The 26,535-nt window shown below is 42.5% G+C and overlaps 1 protein-coding gene across 4 annotated transcripts in view; it reads right to left on the reverse strand.

The window, feature by feature from the left end:
• The window catches only part of LOC136862877 (uncharacterized), a 267,146-nt gene that overhangs the window by 200,082 nt on the left and 40,529 nt on the right, over positions 1 to 26,535 (reverse strand). Inside the window, exon 1 of one of the 4 annotated variants that reach the window (XM_068225804.1) lies at positions 10,436 to 10,536. The exons of the other annotated variants lie outside the window; for them this stretch is intronic. The gene's annotated coding sequence lies outside the window, so the exon portion shown is untranslated. Of the gene's footprint in view, positions 1 to 10,435; positions 10,537 to 26,535 lie in introns of those variants that run through there. 4 annotated transcript variants of the gene reach the window in all.

The raw sequence follows: 26,535 nt of genomic DNA on the forward strand, positions 1-26,535 counted from the left end.
TGACTGTCTTTGGAGTCTACAGTTAAGGATGATCTCTAAATGACAGGAGTAACTAGTTCGAAGACGAAAGGAATGTGTCCGGTATGCTACTCACTTCACTCATTTCCAAGTACGAGTTCATTTCTGTAGCGAATTTCATTTCATGTGTTAGAGTTTCAACAAGGATCAGATTTAAATATACGGACATTGTGTTAAAAGTTTCGATTTCGCCTGGCAGTATGAATGTTGTATAGATACCATAACGTTGGCTCAACGATAGATTTAGAATGCCGCGTGCATTATATAACTTAAGGATGATTAGACACAGTAACGTTGGCTCAACGACAGGATTAGGGAGTAGTCTGTACATAGTCAAGTCATAGGTTAGGCATTTTTTTCGAATCGAATTGAGCGATGTTAGTGTTTGCAGTAGTGAATACGAATGTGAAAGGTATTAACAGGTACAATTTAGGCCATATTTCGGCATAATTCTTACTAGCCAGGAGGTGCTCCTATAATAGCGTTGCATCAGTAGTGGCATGTCCGACTCGTTGGCTGAATGGTCAGCGTACTGGCCTTCGGTTCAGAGGGTCCCGGGTTCGATTCCCGGCCGGGTCGGGGATTTTAACCTTAATTGGTTAATTCCAATGGCCCGGGGGCTGGGTGTTTGTGCTGTCCCCAACATCCCTGCAACTCACACACCACACATAACACTATCCTCCACCACAATAACACGCAGTTACCTACACATGGCAGATGCCGCCCACCCTCATCGGAGGGTCTGCCTTACAAGGGCTGCACTCGGCTAGAAATAGCCACACGAAATTATTATTATTAGTAGTGGCATGAATGTAAAGGCTGTCCCACGTGGAAACCTAGCTAATGGAGACTGATCCTTACTGCTTAGCCACGCGTGTTCACGTTCGACGATTTTTATTTACTTTACTTTAAGATTTATCATTCGGGTATCCGGTATATTATGATAGTGCCGTGTGTTGACACTTAGTTGATTTATGTAGGATTTACACTACGAATGCGGTTTCGATTCGTCAGCGTTAATATATTTTATTTTCATTTTTCATTATTCACAATATTTATGTGAGACGTTGATCTACCGATCACTTGTTGTTTAGTTTAATGGGACAAGTGTAGATAGACAGTTTGTAATAGTAGTCGTAGTTATAGAATATTGGAAAGATTTCCTTTTATTTGTGTTATATCGTGGACTTGTAATTTAACAAACTTAAACGACGTAATGGTTTTATAATCTGAAAGCTGGTTTAGTAAGAACATTTTCAAATGATTTATCACTTTTCTTTAACTTTAGTGTTTGGCATTTCTTCTAAATTCATAATGAATTAATGTTTTCCTGCATTTCGCAGTTTTATTCCTTGAGAACGATGTAACGTAAGATCCCATCGGATCAAGTGTTGTTGGTTCCTTCTGAATATATGTTTGGGGTGATGCATGTTTCAGCATCGGGAATCCTCTGTAACTTAAGGGTGTCAACTCGCCCGGTCACTAGATTTTCATTCTTTGAAAGACAATAATGAACAATTCCAATAAAATATTACCATTCACGTTATTCATTGTGACTGCATTAAAACATGTTGTAAACATTGTAAGTGACTTTTCTTTCCAATCTAATTAATGAATTATCGTGATTTACCTTGAATAAATATTTTAGTAAGCACATTCTTTGCTTGTCATTTAAAGTAGTTACGCTCTCCTCTGAACCCTATCGTTTGGTCGATGAAGTGACAAAAAATCTCGCAACGACCCCAAGATCCATGAGTACGATATTGCTTTACCGAAGAAAACGAGGCAGACGACCAACGATGGAATGGTAAGTTCAAGGGTTCAGTAAGAAGTGGCGCCCAGCGTTGGGCGCAAATTCCTCTGAACCCTATCGTGTGGTCGATGTAGAAACAGAAAAAACTCATAACGACACCAATATCCAAGAGTACGATATTGCTCTACTGAAGCAGCCGAGGCAGACGACCAACGATGGAACGGTAAATTCAAGAGTTCAATACATGACACCTACTTCCTCTCATACACTGATGAGCAATTGAATTAGAGATACCTAGCTAATTGCGTGTAAAACCTTTTTTCGCCCTGATGATGGACGCGATGCTCTGCGACATGGTGTCCATTGACACCGGAAGCGTTGTTGAACCATGTTGACCCGTAACCGTTGTACTACCTGCCATAATGCACGGAGACCGGTCAGAAGGAGGTCCAGGGCACGCACAATCCTCTCGATATCATCCCCCCAGATGTGCTCAGTAGGATTCAGGCAAGTTGACTTTGGGGTCCAGTGTTAGCCGAACCAGTTGGCTACAACACGGGAGCAATGAGACGTTGCATTGTCTCACTGTAGGCACAGATCTCGTGTAGGGTGCTGGAGGCGAGTACATGGGTGAAAATGATTTGACAGCAGGTTCCTGTATCATTCAACCACCAAGAACGTTAGCATATGTACAAGTGACTCCGTTCTATCCTACCTGAACAGTCCCCATACGAGGACAACACCGTGACTAGCCTGAAATGTACCTGTTGTCAAGAGGAATCAATTACCTCATGTGGATGTTGACGCACTCGTACCCTTCTATCGACTATACCAACTGGTACCTCGTCTCATCTCTCCAAACGACCATTTTCCACGCTTCAACAGTCCAATGGCAGTGTCCTTGTTTCCATGTCAGCCTGTGTGCCTTGTAACGTGCGGAAAGCAAAGGTGCCCAAGTAGAATAAGGGGTTCCTTAACCCATTCTGAGAAGATGATTCAGGTTGGTAAAGCTACTCAGACTTCACTGTTGTGCAGCATTGAATTCCCGAGTGATCTGATTTACGGAGATGAACTGACCCATACGTCAGGCACCGAAAATCTAGCTGCTATCAAATGTATTGAGATATCGTGCCTTACCAATGCTGTGCTCATCTGGTATCCATACGGCCAGTACGAGGTCTGACGACATTGCAGATAAATTCCACGTCTTACTGTTACATTCACCGGGACTTCCACAGCGCCATTTCATCGAAATAGCAGCTATCTCTAATTCAATTGCTCATCAGAGTATTGCCTATTCCAGATATACCTCATGTCTCTTCTATTACATACCGCAATATCTTCTAAGGAAATTATATACTGTACGATTCAGCTTGCTTTATTTTGAGGACTTGGGACAGCAAGGTTAACAGCTATGTGAGCTCTGTGTGTGTATGTGTAACATTTGCCTAATAGCCTGTGTGTATTTATGGTATTTATACTGACGTGTGTATTAATAATATATCAATTAGAGTTAAGACAGCTAAGAAAGTGATAGTGGCCGGTAAATTAAATTACCTCGCATAGAATCTAGACTTACTGCCCCGGAGTTCTCTTGGAACTGAAATGGGGAACTCAAAGAAAACTACTCTTAGAATGTTCGATAATTAGATAAAACCGATGAAGTCAGACGCACGATCAAAGCTCTGAAGAACAATAAAGCTGCCGGCATAGACCCGATCCCAGAGGAATTCTTGAAGGCTGGTTAAAAAGATCTGGTAATACAGCTAACTAGATTGTTAAATGAGCGCTGGCGCACACAATGCGTATCTGACGATTGGAGGAAAGGTGTAATTGTGAATATCCCCCCGAAAAAGCAATCTCAACGACTGCAATAATTAGCACGGAACACCCTTTTCTCGGTACCTGATAAAGTATTTTCGATCGATCTACTCAGGCGTTTGGAAGTAAAGCAATTGATAATATGTTGCGAGAGGAAAAGACTGAGTTCCGTCATGGCCACTCACGTCCCGAACAAATCTTCACGTTACGTAATATAATCGAGCAGTGTATCGAGTTACAGAAACCACTTACTCTCAGATTTAGAGATTTCGAGAAAGCATTGGATAGTGTACATCAGGACTCGTTGTGGAACATCGTATCCCAGATAGATTTATGAACGTCTTCAATAGCCTGTATCATAACAGGAGCTGTTGTATGAGGGCCGACATTTGTACGGACAGCCAAGCGGCCATTAAGGCACTAGAAGCAGCCCGGATAATATCCAGAATTGTCGAGTATTGCCATTCACTTCTCTTGAAGCTCTCAAAGTACAACATTGTCAAAATAATATGGGTACCAGGGCATGCAGGTATAGAAGGAAATGAAATGGCAGATAAACTGACCAGGAAAGGGAGAGAAATATAGTTTGTAGGCCCAGAACCTGTATGCGGGATTTCCTATGGACAAGCCCGACACTACATAGGAAAATGGGTACCAAAGAAACAAATGGAGAACTGGAAAAATACTCTAGGGTGCCGGCTTGCAAAGGAACAGGTAAAAGGACTAAACAAGAAGCATACAAAAGAACGGTTGAAACTCAGCAGGTAAAATATAAGATGGGTAGTAGGACTATTGACAGGGCATTAACATCAGAAAAAAGACCTACATAGAATTGGAGTAGTAAGAGACAATATATGTAGGAAATGCAGTGAATAAGAGGAATCAGCTGAACACATACTTTTTGAATCTGAGGCGCTGGGTAGAATCAGACTCATCGTAGTTAAAAATAAATGTGTTAGAAAGGAAGGTCTTAAAAGTAGGACTATTAGGCAGTACCATATGATTGATAAAGCAAGCATGAGGCAGTTTTTAGAAAGTAACTATGATCGGTGGAAAACGGTAAATAAACATACGAACAATCTCTGGGATGGGTTTAAAGCAATTGTTGAGGAATGTGAAAATAGGTCTGTACCTTTAAAGGTGCTAAGAAATGGTAAAGACCCACCTTATTATAATAGAGAAATAAAGAGACTAAGAAGAAGGTGCAGACTGGAAAGAAATAGAGTCAGAAATGGCGGTGGAAGTAAGGAGAAATTGAAGGAACTTACTAGGAAATTGAATCTAGCAAAGAAGGCAGCTAAGAATAACATGATGACAAGCATAATTGGCAGTCATACAGATTTTAGTGATAAATGTAAGTGTATGTATAGGTATTTTAAGGCAGAAACAGGTTCCAAGAAGGACATTCCAGGAATAATTAATGAACAAGGGGAAGTGTGTATGTGAGGATCTTCAAAAGGCAGAAGTATTCAGTCAGCAGTATGCAAAGATTGTTGGTTACAAGGATAATGTCCAGATAGAGAAGGAAACTAACGCTAAAGAAGTATTAAAATTTACATATGATAACAATGACATTCACAATAAGATACAAAAGTTGAACACTAGAAAAGCTGCTGGAATTGATAAGATTTCTAGGGTTATACTAAAGACAATGGGTTGGGATATAGTACCATATCTGAAGTACTTATTTGATTATTGTTTGCTTGAAGGAGCTATACCAAATGAATGGCGAGTTGCTATAGTAGCCCCTGTGTACAAAGGAAAGGGTGATAGACATAAAGCTGAAAATTACAGGCCAGTAAGTTTGACATGCATTGCATGTAAGCTTTGGGAAGGCGTTCTTTCTGATTATATTGGACATGTTTGTGAAATTAATAACTGGTTCGATAGAAGGCAGTTCGGTTTTAGGAAAGGTTATTCCACTGAAGCTCAACTTGTAGGATTCCAGTAAGATATAGCAGATATCTTGGTGAGCCGTATCCTGCCGGCCCATAATAATAATTGGAATATTATTTGACCCAATATGTAAAATTTATTCATAAAAGTTACAGTCTAACATGTTAAAGCATCGTATCCCAAGATAGTTGATACCGGATGTTGAGCAAGACAGTGAATCGCTGGATATTGCTTCATATTTCCGTATGACCGTGAGAAAGGATAGCGTACCCAAGCGCTGGCAAGGATCGACACGTGTATTAGATGCTGACCAAGCAAGATATTTCAGCCAATGGGAACTTAAGGATTTGGCAAACCTGGAGGCCACACCGCGCTAAATCTTAATTCCAGGATGACCAACGTGCTCAGTTGATAAAGTCAGTTTCTGTAGGAAATCGGTTTTCCACAGTTTCAGAAGTCAGATATATTTGGAAATGTAATATAAAAATTGGTGGAAGAGATTTGCTAGTGTTTGAGCTGTGTTTTGTAAATATATGACAATAAGTATTGTGTCATCATATATGACGAACTCTCTGATTGGTGGTTGGTTCAGACACCCGGGAACCCCAGCATTAATGGCGTCACCGAAGCCTCCTCAGTAACCCAAGCTCTGGAGAGCGTCACTCTGTGTTAAATGCTTGGATAGTGCGGAAGCACAAACTTTGATTGGTGATCGTGATTAACGTGGTGTTATTCCAGTAATAGTAACTGGTTCTCAATGATACTTTAAATTGTGCAGTTGCAATATTTTACTGTACTTGAGTAAATGGAATAGTATAATTTTGGCAGAGTTTACTTTCAATCGATAAAGACGGTGTTTAGTGACCGCTGAGTAATAAGTGTAGTGGAATCGTGCTATTGTTTCACTATTCCGCGACGGGCGCGTTTCGCTATGAACTTCCGTAGCGAACCGTGTGCTGCTTTTTAAACTGTATTCTCGCCCTTTAAGTGAAGTGTGTAATATATATGTGAATCAGTGTGTTTAGCTGATCTTGTAAAGAGAAAGGGTATTTCGGCTCGCAGCATTAAGCAGCGAAGATATTATCAACTATAGTCTTCTGTGTTCCAGTGAATTATTTTCCAGCAAGATGATGGATACGCCTGCAGAGGAAGGAAGTGCATTCCCACATGTTAATGCTGTGATTAACATGGTGTAGATCCCTAAATCAGTGGGGATGTAAGCTGCTATCCTGGTATCTCGAGAGTCGTAATGTAAATACAGTAAGGCGCATGTGTTATTTATGGCATGATATGTAAATTATGTTAAGGTACTAGGGCAGTGTAGATAGAATTTTTATTTTCATGTAAAGTAAGCCTGACGGCATGTGTTTGTTTAATTTTGTTTCTATGATAGTTTCGGATACGAGAATAATGCATGTTTATTTTATTTTCATTTTGCTTTATGATTAGATGTTTGGGAAAATGAGGGATTGATAGGATCAGTTGTTGTTTATTTGTGTATGTTACTTAGCGTAGGATATTCCGAGTTTTCCTTAAATATATGCTAGAAGGGCTAGATGGACAGGTTCATTTTTATACAACGTTAAACACGTATTAGTTCATTTTATTTCGGTTATTCAGAGAGACAGGTATAGCTATTTTGCATGATGCATGGTTTTACAGAAGCTGCCAGAAGGAGTTGCAGAACGTCGTTGTTAAAATAAGATCTTTGAAGTTAAGTTGGATTCTGTTTGCCTGATGGTCTGTCAAGGACATGAACTGCGTCTCATTATGTGGGAAGGCCAGTGGGATTCATGAGAAATAATGAGATAATGATTGCATGCTGAATTATAATGTATTGGTGCAGGCTGATTGTATGCCTGACAAGATAAAGAGTATTGTGCAGATGTGTGTGCCTGCCTAGTGTCTTCTGAGTGTATATTGTGATCAGAATGGACAGTGTTAATTCCAGACTATTGAGTCTGATATTTTTAAATGGCCCAAGCATGCTAAGAAGGAATGAATGTACGTGAGTTTCCGTGTAGCCGATGAAAGGCGTTATCTCATGGCAAGCTGATTTCTGGCCTGTGTTTATCTGTAAGTGTGAAGGAGACAGTATTTCTTTGTGGCGGCCTCGGGAGACAAAATCCAATCTTTAGCATAGTGGAGTTCAACATTTCTTTTCAGCTCGTAATCTACCCGGAAGTACATGACGGATGACCGCGCTGTTGAGCGCTCAAACGCAGCAGAAGGAGGCAATGTTGCCCATTGCTTTCTTCATGATATCAAGGGTTATTTATATGTTTTTCCCTTACAGGATGATGTTTTACATTATTATTTGTGATTGTATACCTTGTCTCGTTGTTTTTAAAGGGAACAGCCCGAGTGCTGAAGTATTGTTGGTTTATCTAGTTCTGTCTAGATCTTTTGCAGTGAACCGGGATTCACATTAGAATCAGTGTAGCATTTAAGATTTTACTCGATATCCGATGTATATATATGTTTAGTTTGATTATTTGAATTGTTGTGAATATAGTGTAGGATTTGCCCCTAGTATTTTGCATAACTTACATAGCATCCATTGCGTCTTAATTATTTTTCTTTCCGTCGTAATTTTTCTTTATAATGTAACTTTTATTTTACGAAAATAGTTTGACGATTCTCGGGATTAACTTAACTTTGAAACCGTATCGTTGGGATGCGATAGTGTGAAACTCCATACGGAAATACCACATGTCAGTGTTTGCGTACACTTGTTGCCATACAATATAAACATTGGACTATAAGAAGAAACTCAGTCTTGATTTATATAAATGTTCTTTGTTGAACTTGTTTTTTTATGTCAAATTTGGTATGATCATTCAATTAACATTCTAATTTCGACTTATTTCTAATACTTTTAGTTCATTTTTTATACAAATTTATATTTTTCTTGATTAAATTATTTTCATGTGATATGATCGGGGATATTTATTAATAAATCCATCTTACCCCCTATGATTGTTTCTCATTCGTGTTATACCTCCATTTCCTGTCATTGATTGCTATTTTAGCGTAGAACTTCGACTTTTTATCCTGACCCAATCGACAACCAACCCACACTCTGCCCAACCCTGAGTTAGTCGGATGTTCATACAGGAATGGAGGCATCGTCCTAGAGGGTATTTACCCCTGGGTACGGTACATTGGATTCAGACGGTCAAATGGACTGTATTGCGATTAACCTGTCTAAAGCATTTGATAGGCTCGATCATATGAGACTACTGGCAAAAATGAGTGCTATTGGACTAGACAAAAGGGTGACTGAATGGGTTGCTATATTTCTAGAAAATAGATCTCAGAGAATTAGAGTAGGCGAAGCTTTATCTGACCCTGTAAGAATTAAGAGGGGAATTCCTCAGGGCAGTATTATTGGACCTTTATGTTTTCTTGCATATATAAATGATATGAGTAAATAAGTGGAATCAGAGGTAAGGCTTTTTGCAGATGATGTTATTCTGTATAGAGTAATAAATAAGTTACATGCTTGTGAGCAACTGCAACGTGACCTCGATAATGTTGTGAGATGGACAGCAGGCAACGGTTCGTTGATAAACGGGGTTAAAAGTCAGGTTGTGAGTTTCACAAATAGGAAAAGTCCTCTCAGTTTTAATTACTGCGTTGATGGGGTGAAAGTTCCTTTTGGGGATCATTGTAAGTATCTAGGTGTTAATATAAGGAAAGATCTTCATTGGGGTAATCACATAAATGGGTTTGTAAATAAAGGGTACAGATCTCTGCACATGGTTATGAGGGTCTTTAGGGGTTGTAGTAAAGATATAAAGGAGAGGGCATATAAGTCTCTGGTAAGACCCCAACTAGAGTATGGTTCCAGTGTATGGGACCCTCACCAGGATTACCTGATTCAAGAACTGAAAAAAAATCCAAAGAAAAGCAGCACGATTTGTTCTGGGTGATTTCCGACAAAAGAGTAGCGTTACAAAAATGTTGCAAAGTGTGGGCTGGGAAGAATTGGGAGAAATATGACGAGCTGCTCGACTAAGTGGTATGTTCCGAGCTGTCAGCGGAGAGATGGCGTGGAATGACATTAGTAGACGAATAGGTTTGAGTAGCGTCTTTAAAAGTAGGAAAGATGAAGAAAGTTGGAATTCAAGAGGACAAATTGGGGCAAATATCATTTTATAGGCAGGGAGTTAGGGATTGGAATAACTTACCAAGGGAAATGTTCAATAAATTTCCAATTTCTTTGAAATCATTTAAGAAAAGGCTAGGAAAACATCAGATAGGGAATCTGCCACCTGGGCGGCTGCCCTAAATGCAGATTAGTATTGATTGATTGATTGATTGATTGATTGATTGAGTGATTGATTGATTGATTGACTCTCCACTCTGGGACTGCCAGGTGAAGAGAGAGAAAAAATCCAAGAAGACCCAATAAGAACAACCTGCAGCTTTTTGAAGGGAGCAAGTATATCTAGGTGGGAATAAAGAAAAAACATGGTAGCAAAAGATCTTAGAGGTTGACGCTAAATAGGAACTAATATTTAGAGGCCCCATGAAGAAAAGGAGAAGAAGAAGAAGAAGAAAAAGATGATGATGATGACTGACAGCATGATAACGAACTTTCTCATCAATACAAATACCAGACAGGACTCTATTTTGTGACACTGTTTCTCTTCACCATCGATTCCGTTTTTCCGTAGACGCTGAATGAGCCAAGTGCTGGAATCTCATGGGATGACACACGTCCATCTCATTGACATCGATTTTAGTGACGATGTCGCATTGCTGGCGGAAACCAGCGCCTCTCCACAAGACATGGCTAACAGCTTAGACACCGAGGCTGGAAAAGTTGGACAATACATTATTGTTGATCAGGCAAAAACCATGTTGATTGGTAATGATTCTACTATCACAGCGACCACCGTTTCATAGTAGCCAATCGAACAAATGAAACAATTCACTTACCTCGGTACCGTTTTATCGTAAGATGGCAGTGCAGATGTAAATGTCAGCTGTAGAACTGGCGAAGCCCCGGCACTCTTTCAACGCTTGCACCTATCTGATCCGCTTGAACTGTTAACAAAGCGATAAAGCTTTATAAAGCTTTATAGAAACTCGTCATGACAACCGCGATCTACGCTGGTGAAACATAGAAAATTACAGGCCGAGCTGAGTGGTTCAGACGGTTAAGGCGCTGGCCTTCTGACTCTAACTTAGCAGGTTCGATCCTGGCTCAGTCCGTTGATATTTGAAGGTGCTCAAATACGTCAGCCTCGTGTCGGTAAATTTACTGGCACGTAAAAGAACTCCTGCGGGACAAACTTCTGGCACCTCGGTGTCTCCGAAAACTATCGAAAAGTAGTTAGAGGGTCGTAAAACAATACAATTATTATTAGAAAATTACGGCGCAGACTCCACGTGCTCCAGGTTCCTAGTTGATGCAAAATTGTGGATGTCACTTGGCGCGACCGAGTCACAAATGAGGACATTTTGAGAAAGAGTGGCTCCAGGATGTTACAGGAAATGTGACGGAACGTCGAATGCGTCTGGCAGGCTATATTTTTCTTTTACCAGACAGCCGATACTTGAAGAACCACCAGGAGGGAAGCGGAAGCCAGGCAGACTGCGCAAAACCAGGCACTAAACGTTTAAAGAACAGTTAACTTCAGGTGGAACAATATCGAGAACGCCGCTTTGAGCAGGACTATTTGGTGGAAGCTTGCTGCCCTATGGCTTCGTGCGGATGGAACCAGTGGTGTTGACGGTAATGAACAATGAGATTCAAACTCAGTTGTCACCTTTAGCTACTCTCATGGGACTGAGTTCACTCCGTACCAACCGTCATACCAGGATTTACATTTGCATGGTAGAGAAGAGAATCATACTCAGGCTAAGCGGGCGGTGCTAATAACCTCTAGACAAGGACAGCGGGTAAATATTATTCTAAAAGCTTCCTTCAATTTATCACGACTGAAATTCATATACTAATGTTCTCATATTTTTAATATCTGTCTCCTTCGGCGAAGTATTCCGTTGTTATATCATTCTGACATTTTGTAAATAAGTACGTTGTGCGTTTTACTACACTGTGTCACGATAGGAGGGAATACGTCTGGATTTTATCGTTCATGTCGTGTATTTTACTAGTTTCTTTTACGTCCAACAGACCTTTTAATTTTTTAATTTCCCCGCATTTACTCAATTACGGTCATGTTATTTATTTGAATTTTGATGTTCTTCCTTTCTTAATCCGTTTACCCACCAGGGTTAGTTTTTCCCTCAGACTCATAGAGGGACCCTACCTCTACCGCCTCAAGGGCACTGTCCTGGAGCGTGAGACTTTGGATCGGGGGATACAACTGGGGAGGAGGACCACCATCTCGTCCAGGCCGCCTCGCCTATTATGCTGAACAGGGACCTTGTGGGGGATGGGAGGATTGGAAGGGATAGACAAGGAAGATGGAAGTAAGTGGCCGTGGCCTTAAATTAGTTACCATTCCTGATTTGCCTGGAGGAGAAGTGGGAAATCACAGAAAACCAAACCACTTCGAGCATGGCTGAGGTGGGAATCGACTCCCCTCCTCAGCTCAGTTGTCCTCCCGAGGCCGAATGGACCCCGTTCCAGCCCCCGTACTACTTTTAAAATTTCGCGGCAGAGCCGGGAATCGAACCCGGGACTCCGGGGGTGGCAGCTAATCACACTAATCAATTTTGTTGTTACAATGGAATGAACATAAATAATTGAAATTCTTGAAGGGGTCTAGTCATATGACTCACACTCAGGCTCTGGTGAGTGTAACGTGAAGGGTTTCCCATCGGGAGATAACCGTGATCTCTTTCGTAAGAGCTTCTTGCTTCACAATATTGCATAATTTCGAAAGATTTGAACAGTGACCACTGTTTGTTGTGTGAGCGTATCAGTGGGATGGATGCAGCTGAGTCCATTCTATTTACTAATTGTCGGGCTGAGCAGATGAGACGGTGGAATGCTGGCCTTCTGTATCAGATTCGATTCTGGCTCATTCCGGTGCTACTTGAAGGTGCAGAAATATGTCACCCTCGTGTCGGTATTTTTACTGGCATGTAAAAGAACTCCTGCAGGACAAAATTCCGGCTCCTCGGCGTCTTCAAAAACCGTGAAAGTAGTTAGAGGGACGTAAAATCAATAATATTATTATAATTTGTCAATTTTTTCTTGGTTTTTATTTTACTAGGGGATTAAACGTCTCACTAACACTTTCAGCTAGCTCAGTAAGTTACTAAGACAAATAATAATAATCGAAAACAAAACCAAACCCTATTTTGCAAGAGCCCCGAAGTGCAATGGACTACTAACCGACCGCAGCCAAACCGAAGACCTGCAGACACCGCGTAGGTGTCGTGTGGTCGGCACGACGAATCTTTTCGGCCGTTACCCTTGGCCTTCAAGATCGGGGCTGCTATCTCACCGTCAGATGACTCCTCAATGGTACCAGTCCTTAGATTTAGGTAAAAATCCCTGATCTGGCCGGGAATCGAATCCGGGGCCTCCGGTAAGAGGCAGACATGCTACCCGTACACTGTGGGGACGGCTAATAATAATAATAATAATAATAATAATAATAATAATAATAATAATAATAATAATCACCATCATCATCGTCATATGTTGTTGTTGTTGTTGTTGTTTGAGTCATCAGTCCAAAGACTGGTTTGATGCAGCCTCCATGCCACCCTATCCTGTGCTAATCTTTTCTTTTTATTACCGGGCGAGTTGGCCGTGCGCGTAGAGGCGCGCGGCTGTGAGCTTGCATCCGGGAGATAGTAGGTTCGAATCCCACTATCGGCAGCCCTGAAGATGGTTTTCCGTGGTTTCCCATTTTCACACCAGGCAAATGCTGGGGCTGTACCTTAATTAAGGCCACGGCCGCTTCCTTCCAACTCCTAGGCCTTTCCCATCCCATCGTCGCCATAAGACCTATCTGCGTCGGTGCGACGTAAAGCCCCTAGCAAAAAAAAAAAAAATCTTTTCATTTCCACGTAACTATTGCATCTTACATCTGCTCTAATCTGCTTGTCATTTTCATACATTGGTCTACCCCTACCGTTCTTACCACCTACACGTCCTTCAAAAACCAACTGAACAAGTCCTGGGTGTCTTAAGATGTGTCCTATCATTCTATCTCTTCTTCTCATCAAATTTAGCCAAATCGATCTCCTCTCACCAATTCGATTCAGTATCTTCATTCGTGATTCGATCTATCCATCTGACCTTCAGCGTTCTTCTGTAACACCATATTTCAAAAGCTTCTATTCTCTTTCTTTCTGAGCTAGTTATCGTCCATGTTTCACTTCCATATACTGCCACGCTCCACACGAAAGTCTTCAAAAACATCTTTCTAATTCCTATATCAATGTTTGAAGTGAGCAAATTACTTTTCTTAAGAAAGCTCTTCCTTGCTTGTGCTAATCTGCATTTTATGTCCTCCTTACTTCTGCCATCGTTAGTTATTTTACTACCCAAGTAACAAGATTCATCTACTTCCTTTAAGACTTCATTTCCTAACTTAATATTTCCTACATCACCTGCCTACGTTCGACTGAACTCCATTACTTATGTTTTGGTCTTATTTATTTTCATCTTGTACTCCTTACGCAAGACTTCGTCCATACCATTCAGCAGCTTCTCGAGATCTTCTGCAGTCTCAGATAAAATAACAATATCATCGGAAAATCTCAAGGTTTTGATTTCCTTTCCTTGGATTGTGATTCCCTTTCCAAATTTCTCTTTGATTTCCTTTACTGCCTGTTCTATGTAAACATTGAAAAGGAGGGGGGACAAGTTGCAGCCTTGCCTCACTCCTTTCTGGATTGCTGCTTCTTTTTCAAAGCCCTCGATTTTTATCACTGCAGACTGACTTTTATACAGATTGTGGATAACTCTTCGTTCTCGGTGTCTGATCCCAATCACCTTCAGAATCTTAAATAGTTTGGTCCAATCAACATAATCGAATGCCTTTTCTAGATCTAGGAATGCCATATACGTGTGCTTGTCCTTCTTGATTCGATCCTCTAAGATCAGACGTAAAGTCAGGATTGCTTCACGTGTTCCTACATTTCTTCTGAAGCCAAAATGATCTTCTCCCAACTCAGCTTCAGCTTTTTTATTTCCATTCTTCTGTAAATAATACGTGTTAAAATTTTACAGGCATGAGATACTAAACTAATTGAACCGTGTGTTTGGTCTCCTCCCGCCTTAAAGGACTTGGTTCCTGTGCTGTGCTCCTAGCGAGCTCATTGAAAATTTACTACCATCATTGTGCGTATTTCTGAATGTCCTAGGCATTGATTGTGTAATAATTGTGTCTCTCCCTGTTCCTCACTTATGGCTCCATGGACAAGGAATTCTTTCCGTCCTGGGGCGTCCCTCCGTATTTGCATTTCTTTCGTATGTCGATCGTCTGCCATGCTCCCTCGCGTGTACTTACCCCCTCCCGGCTTCTCCGAGAGAGGGGCGTGATGACGTTGGTATCGGGACCTACCCCTCCCGGCGAGCCAGTGTGCCTCGCCGGGCGGTGGACCGTCTCACTTACCTGCTGCTCTTGGTGGAGAGCACTACTCTTGGGTCGAACCGAGGACCGTGAGAGGGGCATGGGAGGTAAGATCTACTGGCTTGCTATGTGTTGGTAGGATGATGGGAGGAACTAGGAACTTGTACAGATATGTAACGCCATGTATCTGGTTGTAATTGCTAAGGAACGGCTTGGTGCCGAGATATTCTGTGAAAGTAACGTAAAGTAACTTAAGGTGTTGTACGTTTCTTGTAACATGAAAGAGAGATTCCAGAATGTTCTGGACATGTAGTTGGGAAGTATGCGTGTCATTGTGAGTTCACTGATAGAAGAGTTTTCCTTACCTTGTAACTGGCGAGCTGTATATACGATGTAGCGCTGTAGAGATTAGTAAGATATTTATTTGGTACCAAGGTGCGCAGCTTACGTTATGTTAAACCTTTATTTAGAGGAGTGGATTTCCTCTTATATTTTACAAGGATGAGAAATGGAAACGGGTTAAAACCCTTCTTTAGTTATGTTATGTTGATTTTCGTGCGCTTCCGAATTGGTTTGTTTTACATTGTCTATGAATAAAGTTGTTGTCAAGCTGTTTGAATTGGGTCTTGACATTATCCTCTGGGTTGGACCTTACTTTTATATCCAGATCCCTGGCCCGCTCTCCTTTGGGTCATCCTGCCGGGGGTGCGGCACAGTGGTGGCAGCCAGGAGCGTGGTTCGATCTGGATTTCCTTTTTTTCATTTACTTGCGAAATTTGAGCTCCCAGAGCTCTCTCGTCTCGGTGCTTGTAATTTTGCCTTGTGTGTTGTATCCTTTACACGATGTCTGCTCGCGACATTATTTATCCGGGAGCTTTGCGGAAGGAGGAATTGCTGTACGAGTTAGCAATACGTAATTTGGAATCGAAAGGGACAGTTAAGGCCGATGAACTCTTGTTGAGGAACAATTTACATCGGAATGTCTCAGCGCCCTGTTATACCGAAAGCGAGGTCACGAGTTCGGTATCCCTTATTGAGACTAACCTCTCTGATATCGCCTCAGTGATGGATTTTCTGGAGAGCGACGTCGCTTCGCCCCATCAACTTAAGAGAGTGCAGGGTCGTTTGATGCATTATGTTCATCGTGTAGGTGATTTGCTGTCATTAGAATTAAAGGAGGAGGTGTTAAATCAGGTTCAGGATTTACAGGTCAAATCTTCTACACTTTTAGAGAAAGTTGAGACTTGGCTAGCTGACCCGTCCATCAAGACTAAGCCAGTGTTACCTTCCACTGCGGCGGTGGTAGGCGAGTTAAACCAACCCACTCCTGACCTTGGGCCTGACGGGCAGCGAACTTCCCTCGAGCCGCATTTCTCATCCTTAGAGCGTTCTTCAAGACAGACTACGAGGCAACAGCCACCTTTGTCGCCGCAGGTTTCACCATTTTCGAGTATTCCTCACCCATTGAATAACATGCTGAAGGACAGCCCGCGCTACTCAGTGAATTCGGCGAGTGATGTGGTTGCATTTCTTCGTTTTCTTGTCGAATTCTTGGATCACGCTCAAGTATTTGGGTTGACGCATGCACAAATTTTACAGGTGATCTATCCGCATACTGTTGGAGTTCTTTCTGATAAGATTGTTAATGCTATATCGGAACAATTATCGTTGCATCAGTTTCATGCCCATATACTAACTCACTTTATCCCCGCTAGGGCTCTTAATTCTTTGGTGCAACAATTCTACTTTCGTGTGCAACGTTTAAATGAGACCTTATCAGAATTTATTTCTGACATTAAATTTTATGCCAGGGTATTCGCACTTGATTATACGGAGGAGCAGGTGGTTTCGAGTATCGTGGAAGGGATTACTCCGTCGTATCGTTCTTGCTTGTGTTTTGTGTCTCAGCCTCGTAACTTTGCCGAGTTGGAAGCTATGGTCGTCTCGGCGGAGGGCATTCGACATGCCGACTCGCTTCGCGATCCTGGTCTTTCTTCTGGCCGGGGTGTATCTGAGCGTGCTGTTACTCGTAAACCCGCCCCGTTAAAAATATGTTTTGGCTGCGGCGCGTCTGATCATCTCCGTAATAAGTGCCCTTCTCGATCTCTTCAGGCACAAGGGCCTAGCCGTGGTTCGAGTACCGAGGGGCCGCCTAGGGTTTCGAAGGTTGTATGTTTTCGCTGTGGGACCCCGGGTCATGTAGCGAGGGATTGCACGAAAGGGCCGAAAGGTATCTGACTAGACCGGAAAAAGGCCAGGGACAGGCTCATTAATTCGCCGTCGCCTAGTCAAAATCATCGTACGACTCCAGGTGAACGTTTGTCATCCTGTCCTGCCGAATGTTTGCAGATAACGACCGAGAATAAGGGGGTAGCTCCATTTGTCAAGGCCGAGATTAATAATGAGCCAGTGACGGCACTCTTAGATACTGGAAGTGTTGTTTCCTTTGTAAGCGAGAAGTGGTTTGGTCTGCATAAATCTGTGTGTAAATTTCCCGTCGTCCACCCGGTTTCCTTTTCCTGTGTGGCTGCTAATTCTTCTAGAGTTGAAGTCTTGGGAGTTGTGAAGTGTAAGATTCGTGTTGCTAATTTTTCGTGGAAATTTCCGTTGTATGTGGCCAAAGATTTACCGTGTCCTGTAATCTTTGGATCTGATTTTTTCGCTTACTCAGGCTTGGTTTTGGATATACAGGAAGGGTCCTGCTGGTTCAAATTTTGTCGTGATGTTCGGATTCCTGTATTGCGGTCTAACTCGAGTTCTTCTTTTGCCGTGGTGCCCTCTGAGGACGAAAAGGGCTCCGATCTTAGCCATTTGCCCGAGGATCAGGCCAAGAGCATTAGGGAGTTGTGTGATGCCTTTCCCGAGGTTCTGACGGAAAAATTGGGGATGACTAACTTGTTGGAGTACAAGATAGAGGTCTCAGATTCTATTCCTGTTAGGAGTCCGCCCTATCGTCTTTCTCCCCCAAAAATGCGAGCATTGAAGGAGATCATCGATAACATGTTGCAGGAGGGAATAATTCGGCCTTCCACGTCCGCTTACTCCTCACCCATATTTCTCGTGCCTAAGCCTCAGGGAGGTTACCGTCCAGTTTTGGATTATAGGTCATTGAATAAGAAGGTGATATTGCAATCTGTTCCGCTCCCAGACTTGCATTCCTGTTTTTCGTGGTTCAGAAAGGCTAGGTATTTTACCGTCCTGGATTTAAACCAGGCATATTATCAAATCCCTTTGGCAGAGGAGTCCCGTCATTTGACAGCCTTCGCAACCGACTGGAACCTCTACGAATTTTGTCGTTTGCCCTTTGGCATTTCCACTGGCGCTGCGGTGCTTAGTAGGCTTCTAGATCAGTTGTTTTCGGATATTAAATTCAGTTATCTTTATCATTACCTCGACGATGTCGTCATCTATTCGGAAACCTTTGAGGAGCACCTTGACCACCTGCGCGAAGTGTTGTCTAGACTGCGTAACGCTGGCCTGACGGTTAAATTGTCGAAGGTTTCCTTTGCAAAGCCGCAGATGTCCTTTTTAGGCCATATAGTGTCATCTAATGGAGTTTCAGTCGACCAGTCTCGCACCCGGGCCATTGATGAGTTCAGACCCCCACAGGACGTTAAAGGCGTCGCCCGCTTCATCGGGATGGTAAACTTCTTCCGTAAGTTTATCCCTAACCTTGCTAAGCGTGCTGGGCCTCTTAACGCCCTCCGGCGTAAAGGGGTGAAGTTTGAATGGGGTACTTCACAACAAGCAGCCTTCGAGGATCTGAAGTTGGCTATAACTAATGCTCCCATACTTGCGATGCCCGATTTTTCCAAAACCTTCATTGTTCAGACTGATGCTTCAGCCTCGGCGGTTGCAGCTGTCTTAATGCAGGAATCCGACCTGGGCCGGCGACCTGTTGCTTACGCTTCCAGGACCTTGACTCCTCTTGAAAGTAAATATTCAGTCTATGAGTTAGAGGGTTTGGCTGTGTTGTTTGCCCTAGAGAGGTTTCGAATGTATTTAGAACATGTAAAATTCGAGCTTGAAACCGATAACCAAGCGTTGAGCTGGGTCCTGGGTAAACCTAGGAAAACGGGCCGTCTAGCTCGGTGGGCCATAAGAATATCGGCGTTTCAGTTCGATGTACGGCACATTCGAGGCTCGGACAATGTTGTGGCCGATTCGCTTAGCCGCATGTTCACTGGTCAGCCTATTCAGGATGATGACTCTTCTGACCCTGAGGTCCTAACTTCTTTACCCCTGGCTGGAGCGATCTTGACTGATGCCCCGTTGTTATACCATGATCTTGCAAAATTCCAAGTGGAAGATCCTATCTTAGGGCCTATTGTCCAGCAGTTGAAAGAAGGCAAGATTGTTAACCCATATGTGTTAAGAAATGGTGTCCTTTGCTGTCCCTCCCGCTCTGATCACAAGATGAAAGTTGTTGTTCCATCGGTATTAGTACCTATGATATTTAAATATTTCCATGAAACTCCTTTGGCTGGTCATCTGGGAGTGTTTAAGACCAGGGAGAAAATTCGCGAAACCTTTATTTGGAAGGGGCTGGATGCTGAAGTCCGTGAGATGGTCAAAGCGTGTAAGATTTGTAGGATGAGCAAGCCTGCCCTTAATACTCGGGTCGGCCTGTTGTCTTCTACCCAGGCTACGCGACCCATGCAACGTCTATTTATAGATTATGTGGGACCCCTCCCCAAGTCAAGGACGGATGGCAATAGATTTATATTTGTTTGTGTCGACGGCTTCACTCGTTTTTCTTGGTTTTTTCCGACGAGGTTAGCCACGGCAGAGTCCACCATAAGGTGTTTAAAAACCATATTTTCTTCTTTTGGTCCGAGCCAGTACTTGGTGTCCGATAATGCGAGGGCGTTCACGTCGAATTTGTTCAGAAAGTTTTGCTTTAGCCTGTCCATTACGCATGTGACAACGTCCCCGTACCACCCCCAACCCTCCTATGCAGAGAGAGTCAACCGCAATTTGCGGGCCGCTCTCATCGCCTTCCATCATGACGATGTTTTGAGATGGGACACTTCGTTGCCATGGCTGGCTTTCGCATTTAATTCTGCTGTACATGAAGCGCATCAGTTTTCTCCTGTGTCTCTTATGTTCTCCTTCGTTCCCAACTCTCCACTCAGTAATCTCTGGAACATTGATGAACTGTTACCAGAGAGGATTGACCCCCTTAACATCAGGGCAATTTGGAAAAAGGCTAAGGAAAACCTCAAGGTGTCCTATGAGAAGAAGAGAGAACGTTACAATGAGGGGCGCCGACCGACCGATCTCGCTGTAGGAGATAATGTTTTTGTTAAGAATTTCGTGCCTTCCGGGAAGCTCGCTCCTAGATTCCGTGGACCGTATGAAATTATTGATTTCTTAACGCCGGTCACCTTGTTGGTAAAGGATCCGGAGACGGAGAGAGTCTTCCGAGTTCATCTTTCGCAAGTAAAGCCTGCTTAGCGTTTCAGCTACGGGTACCTTGGTTTCATGTGGTGTGAAGCTTTAACCTGGTTATCCGGAGAGTTTTGACTCATTTCCATTCTTGTCGGAGATATGCTCTTCCCTTAGTTAGTTTAAGTTTGTTCTTCCCTTTTTAAGAAAAACAAATCTGGATGTATTATTTATTTATTATGAATGATTTAATGTGAGTCCTCCCGGAGTCCTATCGCACCCGTACTGCTCCCATGCCCCCCGGTCCGGTCCCCTACACTGCATTGGCCCCCTGTACCCTGTACCGGTGGATGGATATCTTTCGACATCTTTGCTGGCCTTCTGCTTTATTTTACAGTGGACTGGAGTATCCACCTACGCCCACTGCTCCATGAGAAGGGCCCCTCGTGGCTGCGATTCCTGGCGATCATTGACTCCAGCCGCCGTGTCTTACGGCTACCGAGTTCAGAAGGATTGGGATTTCCAGCGTCTGAGTTGCCTAAGGAGGCTCCGAGACGGTCCGCTACTGTGGCCGTTGTCCTGCATGCATGCCGCTCAAAGTTTGGTTGGGTTGTATCCCAGCTATGATGGTTGCCGGCCCTGATGGCCCACCTTTCCCCTGGCGATTGCTGGGGACATCTTCATTGAACTGAATGTTGCCATATCCCGGGATATACTTGTCAAAGACTCGCTACTTCATTGTGGTGTACAGTAAGAAACTAATTTTTGATACAGCAAGAATGTAAAGTCAGGGATAGGCTTGGCAAAGACTCGCTACTTCATTATGGTGTATAGTAAGAAAGTAATTTCAGTGCTAATCTTGGCAAGAACTCGCTATTTCATTTAATGTACAGCAAGAATGTAAATTCAGAGATAATCTTGGACTCACTACGTCATTTTGGTGAACAGCAAGAGTATTAATTTTATATATTATCTGGGCAAAGACTTGTTTCTTCATTTTTATGTGCAGCAAGATGTTACTTTTGTATATAGTTATTTATTGTAAAGCAAGAACACTATTGTATATCCAGCAAGTATTCAAGATAATGAACCTTATGCGGCTGATCTTTATGAAAGGAAAACACTTTGGTCAACCCTGGGTTGGTGTTTTGGGGGGGAGGTCTGAACCGTGTGTTTGGTCTCCTCCCGCCTTAAAGGACTTGGTTCCTGTGCTGTGCTCCTAGCGAGCTCATTGAAAATTTACTACCATCATTGTGCGTATTTCTGAATGTCCTAGGCATTGATTGTGTAATAATTGTGTCTCTCCCTGTTCCTCACTTATGGCTCCATGGACAAGGAATTCTTTCCGTCCTGGGGCGTCCCTCCGTATTTGCATTTCTTTCGTATGTCGATCGTCTGCCATGCTCCCTCGCGTGTACTTACCCCCTCCCGGCTTCTCCGAGAGAGGGGCGTGATGACGTTGGTATCGGGACCTACCCCTCCCGGCGAGCCAGTGTGCCTCGCCGGGCGGTGGACCGTCTCACTTACCTGCTGCTCTTGGTGGAGAGCACTACTCTTGGGTCGAACCGAGGACCGTGAGAGGGGCATGGGAGGTAAGATCTACTGGCTTGCTATGTGTTGGTAGGATGATGGGAGGAACTAGGAACTTGTACAGATATGTAACGCCATGTATCTGGTTGTAATTGCTAAGGAACGGCTTGGTGCCGAGATATTCTGTGAAAGTAACGTAAAGTAACTTAAGGTGTTGTACGTTTCTTGTAACATGAAAGAGAGATTCCAGAATGTTCTGGACATGTAGTTGGGAAGTATGCGTGTCATTGTGAGTTCACTGATAGAAGAGTTTTCCTTACCTTGTAACTGGCGAGCTGTATATACGATGTAGCGCTGTAGAGATTAGTAAAATATTTATTTGGTACCAAGGTGCGCAGCTTACGTTATGTTAAACCTTTATTTAGAGGAGTGGATTTCCTCTTATATTTTACAAGGATGAGAAATGGAAACGGGTTAAAACCCTTCTTTAGTTATGTTATGTTGATTTTCGTGCGCTTCCGAATTGGTTTGTTTTACATTGTCTATGAATAAAGTTGTTGTCAAGCTGTTTGAATTGGGTCTTGACATTATCCTCTGGGTTGGACCTTACTTTTATATCCAGATCCCTGGCCCGCTCTCCTTTGGGTCATCCTGCCGGGGGTACGGCACACTAATGATGCGGTAATTTTCTCACTCGTTGGCACCGGCCTTCTAGGGAATAGGTATAACAACATTCTGCCGAAAATCGGATGGGACTTCTCCTGTGTCATACATCTTACACACTAAATGGAATAACCTTGCCATGCTAGTTTCTCTTAATGCAGTCAGTAATTCAGAAGGAATGTCATCAATTTCAGGTGCCTTGTTCCTATTTAGGTCGCTCACAGCTTTGTCACACTCTGACCTCGAAATTGGGTCTCCCATTTCATCAGCATCAACAGCCTCTTCTTGTTCCAGAACCAAATTATCTACATCTTCACCTTGATACAACTGTTTGATCGTCATATATTAAACTGAATTGTCTACGTGGTATAGCTCCTTGGACCTAAACTTTCATTCAGGGGATATTGGTTCCAAATCCACCATCTGCATCCCTCAAGACGATTTTCCATGATTTCCTATTTTCATACCACGAAAATTCCAGAGCTGTATATTAATAAAAGCGATGGCCATCACCTTCCTAGTCCTAACGTTATTACATCCTATCGTAGCGGAAAACCTGTATGCGTTATACAGTTAGCAAATATAAATGCTCAAAACAAAATTGATGGAAATGAAAGAAACTCACGAAATAAAACATACAATTTCTGGAAAAGTGAGAGACTAAACGCATACAAGTCCAGTCCGGTGTACTGAGGACCCAGAAATTTCATCCAATGACAAGTAACTGCAGACAATCGACGAAGTTCGGCTCAAGCACTGCAATGTATTGCATAGTTATACCGATACAGGCATACCAAGTTGTCGTATGAATTTCAAACTTATCGAAAAGTGCGAATCGTTCGAGCTATATGGTCAAACATGAGGATGCATATTATTCACGAAAAAGAACTAGGCGATGTAGGCGTAATATTTTTCTTTAACGGAATATCAATTTTATCGTGAAGTGCGAAGATCTCACTATGCATGCATATATACGCACTATCAACTGCTAGTATAATGACAATCGCCTCTTGAGAAGGTCGAGATATGAGACATGTGATCTCCAAACCTCGTGGCGAATCCAGACATTATTTTCCGAACAGGATTGGGATTTTTCTCAATAGGAAAAATTAAAATTTCCTAAAACTATATCGTTTAATTTGACATTCGAACCCAGAGCAGTCATTTTAAGTCGAGCTTGTATATGTACAGACACTACATTTATCCCAAGATGAGGTCATTGGAGGGGAAAGAGGACAGGGTTCAGTGCGATACCCTCCCCCTTCATTATTAATCATACCATTAAGATGAGATTAGTATCATGAACTCTATAACTACAGATTGATAGCCAGTTAACACCGGTCTTTAGTATCTAAAAACCGTCAAAGTAATTACAGTAGTGGGACATAAAGTCAATATTCGTATTTATTCTGATTTGTGAAAAAGATTTTTTTTTGCTAGGGGCTTTACGTCGCGCCGACACAGATAGGTCTTATGGCGACGATGGGATAGGAAAGGCCTAGGAGTTGGAAGGAAGCGGCCGTGGCCTTAATTAAGGTACAGCCCCAGCATTTGCCTGGTGTGAAAATGGGAAACCACGGAAAACCATTTTCAGGGCTGCCGATAGTGGGATTCGAACCTACTATCTCCCGGATGCAAGCTCACAGCCGCGCGCCTCTGCGCGCACGGCCAACTCGCCCGGTGTGAAAAAGAATGTAAGACCTATAATGCCAATTGAAATGAAATAATTTCAAAATTTTCCCTTTAACCTCGAGAAGAAAACGATAACGATAAGTACCTATACACAATCTTCAATTTTCCACTAAAATTCATATGACTGCCAGTTACATTTGCCATCATGTTAGTCGACTTTTTCCAAAAGTCAATTTCATAGTAAGTTCCTTCTATCTCTCCCTACTTCCACAACCATTCCTACCTCTATTTCTTTCTAACCTGCACCTCCTTTTTAATCTCTTTATTTCTCTGTTATAATATAGAGGGTCTTAAGGCAGAAACAGGTTCCGGGAAGGACATTCAAGGGATCATTAATGTATAAGAGGAGTGTACAGTATATGCGAGGACTTGCAGAATGCAGAAATATTCAGTGAGGAGTACGTAATGATAGTGGGTTAAAGGGAAGTATTGAGGTAGAGGAGGTTACCAAACAAAGGCGAAGTACTGAAATACCTATGATTACAAAATTACGACAAGATGCAAAAGTTGAAAGCTAGAAAAGCAGCTGGGATCGATAAGTTTTCTGGGGATATACCAAAGGTAATGGGTTAGATTACAGTATCTGAAATATTTAATTGATTCCTGTTTGCACAAAGGAGCTATACCAAATGAATTGAGAGTTGCTATAGTTGTCCCAGTGTAGAAAGTAAACTGTGATAAACTCAAAGCAGATAATTAAAAGCCAGTCCCCTTGGCACGTGTTGCATGTAAGCCCTGGAAATAATTTATTTCTGATTATATTAGATAGTTTGAGAAATTACTGAATGGCTTGACAGAAGGCAGTTTGGGTTTCAGGAAGGTTATTCCAGAGAGGCTCAAGTTGTAAGGTTCCAGTAAGATATAACAGACATATTAGGTTCAGGAGGTCAAAAGGACTGTATCGCTATTAACCTATCCAAGCCCTTTAAAAGGACAGGTCATAGGAGACTATTTACGAAATTAGGGACTATTTGACTAGAGAAAAGATTGGTTGAGTGGATGGCTAAGTCTCTAGGAAATAGAACTAAGATATTTAGAGTAGGTGAAACGTCATCTGATCCCGCAACGATTAAATGGGGTTCACGCAGAACAGAATTTTTGGAACTTTATATTTTCTGATATAATATGAGTAAAGAAATGGAATGACAGATAAGACATTTTGCAGATGATGCTATACTGTATAGAACAGTCGGTAAGTTACAGGATTGTGAGCGACTGCAAAAGGATCTCGACAATATTGTGAGATGGATAGCAGGCAGTGGTGTGGTGATTGATGATAAACCCGATGAAGAGTCAGGTTGTAAGTTCCACCAAGAAGAAAAGACACCTTATTTCTAATTACTGTATTGATGGGGTGGAAGTATCCCATGGGGATCACTGTAAGTACTTAAGTTTTAATACAAGGACATATTTTCCATGGGGTAATCACATTTACGAGGTTGTAAATGAAGGTTACAGATCTCTGCATATGGTTATGAAAGTAATTAGGGTTTGTAGTAAGGATGTAAAGGAGAGGCCGTATGAGTCTCTGGTAAAACCCCAATTAAAACATAGTTCCAATGTATGGGACTCACACCAGGATTCGGTACATGATACAAGATTTGGACAAGATCCAGAGGAAAGCTGCACGATTTGTTCTGGGTGATTTCCGACAAATGAGTAGTGTTAAGAAAATGTTGGAGACTTTGGGCTGGCAAATCTTGGGAGTAACTAGACGAGTTGCTCGACCAAGCGGGATGCTCCAAGCTGTCAGTGGAATGACATTAGTAGACGAATAAGCTTGAATGGAGCTTTTAAAACTAGGGAATATCACTGTAAGTGAAAATAAAGTTTTAATTTAAGCGGAAAAAGTTTGGGCAAATATTCATTTACACTGCCGTGCCAAAAGTAGTGGGATACCACTTCTTAAAGGTAATAGTCGTTGGCGCCACCATACCGTGACGTCTTGGAAGTGGCCAGGCATGCATTAGGTGTGATCTGACATCCCGAGAGTGAGTGTAAACACCGTGTGTGCTGGTCGAGGCAAGGCGACGTGACTTATCGTCCTTCGAACGGGGTACGATTGCAGGGGCCAGATGGATGAAGCATTCCACTGTTGAAGTTAGGCAGCCATTTACCATTCATGCATGTATCGGGAATAGCTCATGGGAGGCATCACCACTCATAGTGAACAGCGCAGTGGCCGACCACGGATACACAATAATCGCGATTAGCGGCATTTGGCTAGAATATTTCGTGGTTACAGACAAATCATAGTAGGTC

This window comes from Anabrus simplex, chromosome 2 (assembly GCF_040414725.1).
Source record: "Anabrus simplex isolate iqAnaSimp1 chromosome 2, ASM4041472v1, whole genome shotgun sequence".
NCBI lineage: Eukaryota > Metazoa > Arthropoda > Insecta > Orthoptera > Tettigoniidae > Anabrus > Anabrus simplex.